At 43.4% G+C, this 12,278-nt stretch overlaps 1 protein-coding gene across 1 annotated transcript in view; it reads left to right on the top strand.

Moving 5' to 3' along the window:
* The first annotated feature begins 5,877 nt into the window (after positions 1 to 5,877).
* SH3BP4 (SH3 domain binding protein 4) overlaps positions 5,878 to 12,278 on the top strand; it is a 60,602-nt gene continuing 54,201 nt past the window's right edge. The window contains exon 1 of the mRNA XM_042465442.1: positions 5,878 to 6,062. The gene's annotated coding sequence lies outside the window, so the exon portion shown is untranslated. The remainder of the gene's footprint in view (positions 6,063 to 12,278) is intronic.

Below are 12,278 nucleotides of genomic sequence, written 5' to 3'. Positions count from 1 at the left end.
TCAAATTGCAGGTCAGAGATTATCATTTAGATATATTAAAAAGGTGTAGATCAATGCTTATCATTTCGTAGATCGATGCCTATCAGCAAGGCACAATGGGATAGATAGCTTGGAATATCACCTGTTAAGATCATTTTCCAAGTCACCTCTTCCATCATTGTTTGCCTCTCTGGACACTTGGGAGCTAGACCCTGATAAATAGTGAGTGAAGGGCATAAATGTAAGTATTTGACTATTTCACCCCTGTAGGAGAAGGAGTGAATAATTTGGGTGGTTTTCTTCCCAGTGTGTGGGAGGGAAAAAATTATGTGCAGTTCTTGCCAGGATTTGTCCATCCCAAAGTGTTTTCGGGAATATTCTGCACAGACGTTCATATGAATTATGGCAGGGGTGTGTGTGTGTGTGTGCAAAAAACGTATTATTTAAGCAAACCCTGCCCCTTTTTATTACAGAAACCAACATGCTTTTGCATAAAAACATCCATGTGTGTTCTGGAAACAGTAGCTTTTTTTCCACACACACATAGTTTTTGCCCACAATTTCCACACAGAATGATACTATTTCAGAAGGCAACTTATGTCTTCTTTGTGCAAGAACACCAGCAATTTTGCACCCCCACCACTACCAAATATAAATAAATCCTGTGAGTATCTATAAACAATGCTTTCACTTTGCAAAATAAATAAATAAATAAATAAAAATTTAAAAATGTGTTTTTCAGAGACACAAAAATGTATTTCTGCACAGAATAATTTTCCGAAATACTTCAGGATGTGAAAACATGGATGAAATCTGCAGATAAAAGTACTTGTGTCTTATTCTTCCCCACTAAGGTGCTGTGCAAACAGCCTTGAAGGGGCGGCCTTTAGCTGCCCCTTCTTTAGTCGGATTAGGGCCACGACAACCTCATGCGGCAGCCCTGATCCAGCCTTTCGAGTGTGCAAAAAGGAACAGCGGTGCAGCTATATGGCACTCCTTTGGCGCTGCATCATCTGGACACAGCATCAGAGACACATGACACCGCATGCCTTCTGGAGTGTCGTGCAGTATCAGGGTGCCCGGGGGGGGGGGGCGGAGTTGGGTGTGCAGCCTTTCAGGCTGGTTTGGACAGGGCCTTCGTTTCCAAGTCTTTGGGAACCCATTCCTCAGTCAGGAAACAAATCCCTAGTGAGATATTCATCCTTGGTGAGAGATGGCTGTCTTCTGTCCTGGTTGCAGCTGCATTAAACTACGTCAACAGGGCTTTCCTTTACAATTGGGATTGTACACAATCTTGGCCATGTAGGAGAGCCAGGGTGTGCCAGCCTGGTTTCCTGAAATAAATCTGCCAGTTCCCTCCGTCTCCCTGATCCCCTCTTAGCTTACATGGTTGCCCGCATGGTAGGGGAAAGTGCTGGGATGTTCCCAGCTGCAATGTATTATTTTGCAATGCCCCTGTTGTAATGCAGAATATTTTGGAGAAGTTTGATTTTGAATCAATAATTAAAGATTCGTTAGATTAGAAAATTATCTGACTTTGGAGGAGATGAAAACTGTTAAAACTAGTGTGTTGAGTATGAAATAAAATGTTTCTCCTCAGTGATGGGGAAATAAACTTCTGAAAAGTCTTGAGCGTGTTATCTTTCGCTGTTTGAGATGACATTATGTTTTTCCTTTTCCCTTTCTCACACAATGTCTTCAGCCAAAATCCAACAACCAATATGCTGCCCTTTGCCATAGCTTATTATGCTATGACACACAGCTGATCCTAATAAACTGAATGGTGTGTGTATGTGTGACAGAGAGTTAGAGAGAGAGAGAGAGATCTCAAGGCAGCTGATAATATGTTTGAACTTTTGTGTGGCTCTGGGAAGTGACATGATGACAGTCAAATGTATCTCAACACTCCTACTTGTGGTTCAGCCTGGGCCATTGTCTAGCTCCCACTGGCAACTGAATGACAAGAAATAAACATTGGTACTGAAGACACTGGTACCTGTGATGGCTTTTATTTGACTAAGGCAAACATTGCATGTAGAAATACAAATCAAAACACTACTGTGTCTATAAAGTAAACAGGGGCAGACCAGAGCAAGAGCGTCACTCTGTCAAACATCATTGCTGTAATCTGTTCAAAATGCAGAGGGACGTTCACCCCCCAATTTTGCTTCTGACTCCCTCCTTCTTTATTGCTGCAGTGCCTGTCACAAACTTCCTTTGATGTTGGAGATGTATTTGAGTTTCTTCCTGAAAGAGGACTAGAATACAGAGTGCAATTAGCTTTGTATAGAATAAAAAGTATTAGTGTTAATGGCATCTTGCCTTTAATGGACATGACTCACAAATAATTGACCTCATAGTTTTTTGTTGAGCTCATGTTGTTGTAAGTCCAGAGAACAAACAGCAAGGCTATAAATATAATCAGCAATTGTTGTATGTTTGTTAAATTGCTTTACAAGAATTGACTACTTGTATATAGCTCGCATGGTCCAGTGGTCTGAGTGTTGGATTAAGATGCTGCAAGACCACGACTCGAATCTCTGCTCAGCCACTAAAACCACTGGGTGACTTTGGGCAGATCACATTCTTTCAGCCTAACAGGAAAACAGTAGCAAACCTTCTCTGAATAAATGTTGCCCAAAAGCCTAGGATAGGTTGCCATAAGTCAGAGTTCACTTGAGGATTCACACCACCACCACCACCAACAACAACAATTTTAAACTGTATACACATGATAATGTAGACTTTGTGAGGGAAAACAACCTTGTGAGGGATTTGGTGATAAAGTTAACAGTCTGGAAATTTAAGTTTTTCTTTTCCTTTCATTTTGACCTCACTTTTTAGCTAGGAAGTATGTGGGTAAGGCTTGTGAAATTTCCTGAGCCAGAGGGCTTATTAGCTTGCATTTCTGTACTTATAATTATTTATTTAGAACAGGGCTGTGAAATCAGTTTTGTTATGGCTTGATCCAGGATATTTGAAGGACCATATCTCCCTTTATGAGCCCTCTAGAGAACGGAGATCTTCCAGAGAGGCCCTTCTTTCTGTCCCACTACCCTCTCAGGCTCTTTTGGTGGGAAAAAGAGAGAGGGCCTTCCCGGTGGCTGCTCTCAAGATCTGGAACTCCCTCCCTAGAGAAGCCAGGATGGGTCCATCCCTGCTGTTTTGGTGGCAAATAAAAACATTCCTGGCCCTTCAAGTTTTTTTCAAACTGAATTTTGGGAATTGTTTAGATTTTAAGATTAGTAGAGTCAGGGCCCCCTGACAGGGAATTCAAAGTCCTTCAGGTTTGTAGGCTGGGCACTTCCTTCCTATGTGCATAAATTGTGGTGAATGGTTTGTTGCTGGAGCATCTCTGGTTCTTCCTGGGATAAGTCCGCTTAGATTACGACGTCATGTGAAAATCTTCACCGTGATCACACAACTTTCCCGGGAAAATGCCTTTTTAATCCTCTGATTTCCCCCCGTGTGATAGTCTCTAGAGTGGCCAGACATCCTCCTTTTCCAGCCCTATATTTCTGGCCAGGATGAAGTCCAAGATGTCCTCCATTTGCAGCATGACTAAGAAGCATGATTTTACACTTCTAGGAGTGTTTTCAGCTTTTATTTGGGCATGTCCTCCGTTTTGCCTTGAATGTTCTACATTTTGTGGTGCCTGGTTCTCCTTGGTGGTTGAGACATCTGGTCACCCTGCACACTCAGCACACACACCTACAAGCACCTTTTCTTGGGCAGCCATTCAACCCACCCACTCAAAAGAACCCCCTTTCCATCCATTTGGTGGGCTGACATTAATTGTGGAGCTTGGGAATACGCTCCTACCCTCCTGCCTACCCAAAGAGTGACCAAATGTCCTAACTGCAAAAGAGGCCAAGGCACTACAAAAGTGGAGGACATCCAAGAAAAAATGTAGGGCATTCTCCAATCAAGCCTAAAAACACTCCTAGAAATGCAAATGCATGCTTCTCAGTGATGCTCCCAAAGAAGGACCTTTGGGAATTCCTCCTAAACTGAAGACTGAAATGGAGAGAAGGTCTGGAAAAGGAGGGCTCTGTGACCATTTTGTAATTCTTCTGGACAGAAGATTAAGATGGAAAATATGCCCTGGAAAAGGAGAACTACCTCTGGTCAGCCTGTACTCAATGGACTTCTTAGCCATGCTCCAAATGGAGGATGTTTTGGAATTCCTCCTGGCCCAAAAGACTGAAATGGAGTACAGGTCCTGGAAAAAGGAGCACGACTGGTCACCCTATATCCATAGTGAGGCTCCAAATGGAGGTCCAAAGTGTGAAGCCGAAGGCTTTCATGGCCAGCATCCATAGTTTTTTGTGGGTTTTTGGGGCCGTGTTCTAGAAGAGTTTATTCCTGACGTTTCACCCACTTCTGTGGCATTAGCATCATTGGGGAGGTGAGGGGGTTTGGACTGCACCAGGTAATTGTTGAATGGCAAGGGCCACACGGTATACACACACACACACACACACACACACACACACTCATCCCTCCACATTTGCGGTTTGAACTTTTGCGAATTTGATTATTCACGGATTGTATTAATATGTTCTCTCTAGGAATATCTTGGTCCTCCAGTGCAACGCTATGGTCAACTTTAACCAAAGGTTTGCACTGAAAGACCTAGAGATTCCTTGAGAGAACACTCCACTAGGCATTTGTAGCTCCTCCAGTGCAATTCTATGGTCAATGACCACAGAGTTGCACTGGAGAACCTAGAGAGGTGTCTTCTCAGGTAAAAACATAGCATTTTTGTTATTTGCGGTTTTTCAACATTCATGGGGGTCCTGTGCTGTGCCCCTACCCCAACGAAGGTGGAGGGACAAGTGTGTGTGTGTGTGTGTGTGTGTGTGTGTACAGTTGGCCCTCCTTATCCACAGATTTTTTATACACGAATTCAAAATTCAAGCACCCACGGCTTGAAAATATTTTTTAAAAAGTATAAATTTAAAGCATCAAACCTTGATTTTCTCATTTTATATAAGGGACACCATTTTGCTATGCCATTGCATTTAATGGAACTTGAGCACACATGGATTTTGTTATTCATGGGGGGTTCCTGGAACCAAACCCCAGTGGATAATACGGTTCCACGGTATATATACTCCCATGCCACTCACTTCCATGCCAGCATTCTCTGACGATGTCAGGAATAAACTCTTCCAGAACACGGCCTTAGAGCCTGAAGAAACCACAACCTCCCCCCCCTCAAACAATGTGCCCAGAGAGGCCTTCCTCCTTTTCCAGGGCCTGTCCTCCATTTCAAGCCTTCCTGTCCAGGGGGAGGGGTGCTAGGGTTGCCATAATTGTCCACTAGAACCAGGGACAAAAAGTAGGACAAATTCTAGACCAAACTGTAGGACAAAACTCAGCCCAAAATGTAGGACATTTAAGGTCCTCCCTTTTTCTTAAATGCCCTACATTTTGGGCTGAGTTTTGTCCTGCAGTTGTCCTACAGTTTGGTCTCGAATTTGTTCCACATTTTGTCCCTGGTTGTAGTGGACAATTATGGCAACCCTATAATGTGTCCCATAGCGTCTTCCATTTGGAGCCTGACCCAGAAGGGCACCAATTTGGGACGTCCTAAAAGGCCAATAGTTGCCCATAGGGAAACCATACTTGTCCCTCCCCAAGTTTTGTTTCTAGGAGTGGTGCTGTGAGTTCTTTTGCAAAAAATCACATTCTTGTGTGTGTTTCCCCCCCTTATGTCCTCCATTGGTCTCGACTGTCCTCCATTGTGCAGTGCTTTGTCCTCCATGGCGGAGTGAGGACACACTGGGTACATCTGGGTGAGTAGGGCGCCCCCCTGCGTTCCCTGGGTGGGCTGGCACTAGTAGCAGCCTCCCTCTTTTTCTCTCTCCTCTGGGCCCCTCCTTCTCTCCTTCCTTCCCTCCTTTCTCCTTCTTTCCCTTCCTCCCTTCGCTCTCGGGTGGAGCTGCTCCTCTGCTGACATCAGCCTAGAGAAAGGGACAAGCAGAAAACCCCTCCAGCTCCTGCTCCTTCCCTCTTGGAAGCTGCTTCCCTTTCCCCTCCTGCTGCTGGCCTGGGAACCCAGGGGGACCCTCATGGAGGTAAGCTGGGCAGCCCCTGGAGCTCCTTATGGGGAGCAGAGGGGGAGAGAGAGGCTGCCCCATAGTCTTGGGGAAAGGCTTGTGTGGAAATGAAGAGGGAACATTGTAGCTTTAGCTGGGATTTTTGTCTCCTGGAGTTGCTGGGGCTCTTGGTGTTGGTGTTTGTTTCCTCCACCTCTCCTGCTCAGGAGAACTCCTTCCTCTGCACCACTTTGGGGCCAGTTGCTCCTCTTTTGCTCCTTGGAGCAGAGTAGTTACTCCACTGTTGGGAAGCTGAGAAAATTGGGGGGGGGGGGAAGGAAGGGGGGATTCAGAGAAAGAGAGAGAGAAACAGGAGGGAGGAGTCTGGTCTTCCCTCCCCTTCTTTCAGCTTTTGTGTGTTTTTAAAATGTTTGTACTGTTTTTAAGGTATGGCTCCTTGTGTACTGTGCCTTTTTCAAATGGTGAGTTTGCTCTGGCTCCCAGCATTGATGGGAGAAAGGGGGGCAGATGCAAAGAAAGAGAAGAGCCATCACAAATGCAACAGTAACACTAATAGTACTAATTAACATCATTATGAAATTGTTACCAGGACTGTTATTAATAACCTCATTAATGATGGTATTAACGATAGCACTAGTAATAATTTCATCACAATAATGACAGTTATAGGAAGTTTGAGACTGCCAATAAAAGAAAGAAAATTCAGGTGGAGAGGGCAAAGTAGCACCAGTTGGCTCAATATGGAAGAGGGGCGAGGGGAAAGAAATGGGGGAGAAGTTGGGGATCCCTCGGCTGAGGAGCTTGGTGTGGGGAGGCAGGCTTGGGTGGAGTAATTGGGATTCTGCAGGCCAGGGTTTGAATCCCCGAGACCCACTGGGTGGCCTTGGGCAGGTCACACTCTCTCAGCCCCAGAGGAAGAAGGCAATAGCAACTCCCCCCCCCTCTCTGAAGGGACTTGCCAAGAAAACACTATGATAAGTTCGCCTTAGGATGGCCATAAGCAAGGACGTAGCTAGGATTTTAGGTCCAGACTAAGTGCCACCATTATAATGGGGCTTGGGTGCGGCAGCGCAGCAGCACACACCATTCATTTTTCTAATGGAAGGGGGGGTCTGGACCCCAAGAACCCCCCCCCCCTGGCTACATCCCTGCCATAAGGACTTGAAGGCACCCAGCACACAATCTGCAGCCTTCAAAAGAGGAGCCAGAACTGCCAAAGCAAAGCTGTAAATGCATCTCCTCCTTTGGGGGGCTCAGGGAAGGAAAAGGAAGGGGGCTGCCCAGTTTTTAAAGTTGGGAAACTCTTCTAACCATTCCTGGCGTATTAGCACTGGATTCATGTTGACAAGGGACTCTGTCCTGTCAGTGTGATTTACCTGTTTAATAGATAAGACGATGTGAGTAGACATCAAAGGAGATCAATATAGTCAGCATTCCCAAAAGTTAGTTTGTTGTTGTGTGTCTTCAGTCCTTTCTGAATTATAGTGACCCTATCAAGTGGTTGTAAGGTTTTGTGCAGAGAAGGTTTGCCGTTGCTTTCCCCTGAGGCTGAGAGTGTGTGACTTGGCCAAGGTTATCCAGCCAGTGTCATGGCCAAGCAAGGAATCAAACCCAGGTCTCCAGAGTCATGGTCTAAAGAGTTTATCACATGGCAGGCAAAGCATCCACATCACGTGAATAAACGGGGATTATATCCCATGAATATCCCAGAACAACAGGATTGTTTTCAGATGATGCCGGGTGACATCGCCATTATCTCAACATTAACCCGCCACAATTGTGGGCGCCATAATTCAAAAAGGAGATTGAGAAACTGGAGGGCGACTAAAATGGTGAAGGGTCTGGAAACCATGTCCTATGAGGAACGACTGAGGGAGCTGGGGATGTTTAGCCTGGAGAAAAGAAGGTTAAGAGGTGATATGATAACCCTGTTTAAATATTTGAAGGGATGTCATATTGAGGGAGCAAGCTTGTTTTCTGCTGCTCCAGAGACTAGGACCCGGAGCAATGGATGCAAGCTCCAGGAAAAGAGATTCCACCTCAACATTAGGAGGAACTTCCTGACAGTCAGGGCTGTTCGACAGGGGAACAAACTCCCTCGGAGGGTGATAGAGTCTCCTTCCTTTGGAGGTCTTCAAACGGAGGCTGGATGGCCATCTGTCGGGGATGCTTTGATTGGGATTTCCTGCATGGCAGGAGGTTGGACTGGATGGCCCTTGTGGTCTCTTCCATGATTCTATGATTCTGTGATTCTAACCCATGAATACAGCAGGCAAAATCATCCAATTTTGCCGCTTTATTCATGGATTAATGTCAGGATCCTGCTATTGTGGCATATTCATTGATTTAATTGCCATTTATACACAGGATGCAGGCATTTCTCTCCCATGTGGTAAACTCCTTCTCTCAGACCACTATGCCACTTCTGAATAAACAGGGATAAAAACAGATTATGAGTCTTTGGAGGGGGAAGCTTGTCTGACTCTTTCACCCCCAACACATTGACGCATTCAGTTAATATAAGGAAAAAAAGTTTTGAAATTAGTATTTAAATTAAACATTGACCAGTACTTGTTTTAGGGTTTTCCTGAGGATTTCACACAGAAGAGGAACATGGAACTTTTAACATATATTTAAGGCAGCTGAAAATAGTGGCACTTCCTCATTAAATTTGCAAAATACCATATTTTCCACTCAGACACTTTATAGCAATTCTGGTAAGTTCCTATGGCCAGTTGTGATGTGCTTTCATGAAGGGCACTTGTGGTTCAGATGTTGTTAGCTTGTCACTACTAGTCTGCATCCACACAAGAGAGTTTGACACCGCTTTAACTACCCTGGCTCAAGGCTATGAAATTCTGGGAATTGTAGTTTGTTGTGGGCCCAGAGCGGAGCTTTAAGGTCACCTGAAGTCAGAAATGACTTGAAGGCAGACAACAGCAACTTATAAAGTTATAAAAATAAATTGTCTAAACTTTCCCATGACCTGTTGGTACTCAGTACATTGTGTGATGGATGTTTCTAGCAGCAATATCTCTTTATGGTCAAATGTTTGCTCAATTAATTTCATAAAGGGTATCTGGTGAAGAATCAGAAAGTAATACTGGGCAGAATCTGTTCTTTGTGTGGTGTTTTATTCTCCCTCATCCCTGCTTGCTTCTTTAAACTATGGGAGGGGCAAATATTGTCTCAGAAGGCAAATAAAACCCAAATTACTCTGTAGTAGCTCATTAGAAACTATGGCTGCATCCACACGGCAGAAATAATCCACTTTGACACCACTTTAACTGTCATGGCTCAGTGCTGTGGAATTCTAGAAACTGTAGTTTGTTGTGGCACCAGAGTTCTTCTTTGGTGCTACAACAAACTACAGATTCCAGAATTCCATAGCATTGAAGCGGTGTCAAATTGGATTATTTCTGCTGTGCAGATGCAGCCGGAGTAAGTTCAAGATTTTTGCCTCTCCAGTAGGCTGCATAGTGCATAAAATTCTAAGACAACATGGAGAGTATTGGGTAGTACAGTCAGCCTTCTGTATCCACAGATTTTTTATCCATGGATTCGAGCATCCAAGGCTTAAAAATATTTTTAAAATACATAAATTCTAAATAGCAAATCTTGATTTTGCTATTTTATATAAGGGACATCATTTTGCTGTGCCACTGTATTTAGTGGGACTTGAGAATCCACGGATTTTGTTATCCACTGGAGGTCCTAGAACAAACCCCAGTGGATACCAAGGGCCCACTGTATGGCCACCCAAAAGGTTATAAGCAGCAGTTAGGATTCCCTTCCAACACTGGCATGGCCACTGGTCCTACTTAACCACATTGGATGCTGGTGTGCTATATATGCCAACATATGTGACAACTGCGAGTGATGATGGTGTGACTGAGTCAGCGTTGATCCTAAGAGAAGATTGCATGTGTACACTTTGGTACTGATAGTGGAAGGGGAAAAAAACAGATGAGGAGGATGAGTGCAGTACTCCATCCTTCCCTGTTGCTCTCTTGATGACCTTCCTGAAATGGTATGACATCTCTGCTCCTCTAAGCCAAGGTGGTAAGTGGGTGGGTGGCCCTCCAATTTCATTGGACTGCAACTCCAAGCAGTTCCTGAGCAGGAACCTCTGGAAGTTCATGTGACTCCCATTCCAGCCCTCCATCTGTTATCTGGCTTCCTCTCCCCTCCAGAAAGCTGACAGCAGTTGGGAGAGAAGGTGGCATGAGTATCCTCCCCTTCCTCATTCACAATGCTTTGTACCTTGGAAGGTGTTTAAAGTGTGGAAGGAATATGCTCAGTGTTCAGTCATTTTAATCACTCCAACCTTGTGAGCTGCCTGTGACTTTGGTTGTAAGTAAACCGTATTACTTGATATTGAGACTAATTAATCTCCATTACTGTGCTCATTTAGATTATATGTGTTCCGTTGCTGGAAGAAGAAGATTTGCAACTAGGCCTTCAATCTTCTACAAATTTACCAAGGAGTAATCCTTTCTTGTTGTTGTTTGCCTCTAAGTGGTTTCCACCTTATGGCAACCCTAAAGCAACCCTATCATGGGGTTTTCTGCTCAATCTATGTGGCATGAATAAACATTTAGAGTTAAAGCCAACTAGAGTTAATACCAACTAGAGTAACCCCACTGAATCAATGAGAATTGGGCGAGTCAGCAATTATGTAAATGCCATTGATTCACAAACTAATACTTGAATATAGCTCATACACTCTTTAATGTAGACTACATTATATACCATCACACTAAACATTTGTAGATATGCTTCACGTTGCTAGATTTGCTTCAGAATTTTTCTTATTTCAGCAGAGGGGTAGAATTGTCATTTTTTTAAATTAGTAGACAAAAGCATAGAATTTGACCCTTGAAATTCCTTCAAGGAATTTCAAGCTGAATCCTGTTCAGAGAGGGATGTAGTAATCCTTATGGGTGTGTGTATAATAAATAATAATGATAATAATAAACATTCATTTCTATACCGCTTTTCCGGTGATCAAAGCGGTGTACAAGGTGTGCCTTCAATACACATGGGGTAGTCAATTTATGGCTAGCCCATGAATTTCACAGGGTTTTCTTAGGTAAGGAATACTCAGAGATGGTTTTGCTAGTTCCTTCCTCTGAAAGACAGCATACAGCACCTTATACTGGGCAAAAAATAATAATACTCCAGAACAGGTATGGTTTAATCTCTCTGGAGTAACTTTAATGTAGAAATGAGTGAAAAAGAAGGATCTATTCTGAATTCCGCTAATTTAGAAAATGCTTTTTCCCCTGATACCTTCACTGAGCTAAAAAAAATCCTTTGCGATTAAAACTATCTTATTTCCTTGTAAAACTATCCACATTATATTTGTGATTATTATTATTACTATTATTATTAGCTTAAAATGAATGGAGGTCGTGAGAGAATCCTATTAATTCATTAACTGAATCTTTAAAGAAATCCTGTTAGTTTTATTTGTAAATGATGAGCGGCATGAAAGGTTTAATCATATAGTTTCAGAGAGGGAAGAAAAGACTGAGCCATAATCTGCGAACTGAGCATTTGGGATCAAGAAGGGATGTGTCATATGTGAGGGGCAGCATGAGCTGAAATAGAAGAATGGCAGTGAGGGAGAAGTAAAATGGAGGCACAAACATTCCTTGTGGAATTTTAACTGAAGAAAACAGGACCCGGAACAATGGATGCAAGCTGCAGGAAAAGAGATTCCACCTGAACATTAGGAGGAACTTCCTGACAGTTAGGGCTGTTCGACAGTGGAATGCACTCCTTCCTCGGAGGGTGATAGAGTCTCCTTCCTTGGAGGTCTTTAAACAGAGGCTGGATGGCCATCTGTCAGGGATGCTTTGATTTGGATTTCCTGCATGGCAGGGGGTTGGACTGGATGGCCCTAGTGGTCTCTTCCAACTCTATGATTCTATGATTCTATGATTCTTCTTCCAGAGTTGATTTATATATTTTTAAAACTTGTTTAGATTTTGTTGTTTTATATGTGTGTGTGTGTGTGTGTGTGTGTGTGTGTGTGTGTAGTATATGCCATCCAGCCTTGTAGACACCTTGGTAACCAGAACAAAACAAAGTTGTATGACTATTAGCAAATGTAGATATTTTAGAAAAGCGGGATGCTTTCTTTGCACATCTCATTTTTTTGTTTGTTTGTGGAATGGTTTAATAGCTAAAATACTTATTTGTGGAGTTTATTGCACACTGTTGATAATT

The sequence above is a fragment of the Sceloporus undulatus genome, chromosome 1, assembly GCF_019175285.1.
Source record: "Sceloporus undulatus isolate JIND9_A2432 ecotype Alabama chromosome 1, SceUnd_v1.1, whole genome shotgun sequence".
NCBI lineage: Eukaryota > Metazoa > Chordata > Lepidosauria > Squamata > Phrynosomatidae > Sceloporus > Sceloporus undulatus.
This window is presented reverse-complemented; position numbering and strand designations above follow the sequence as displayed.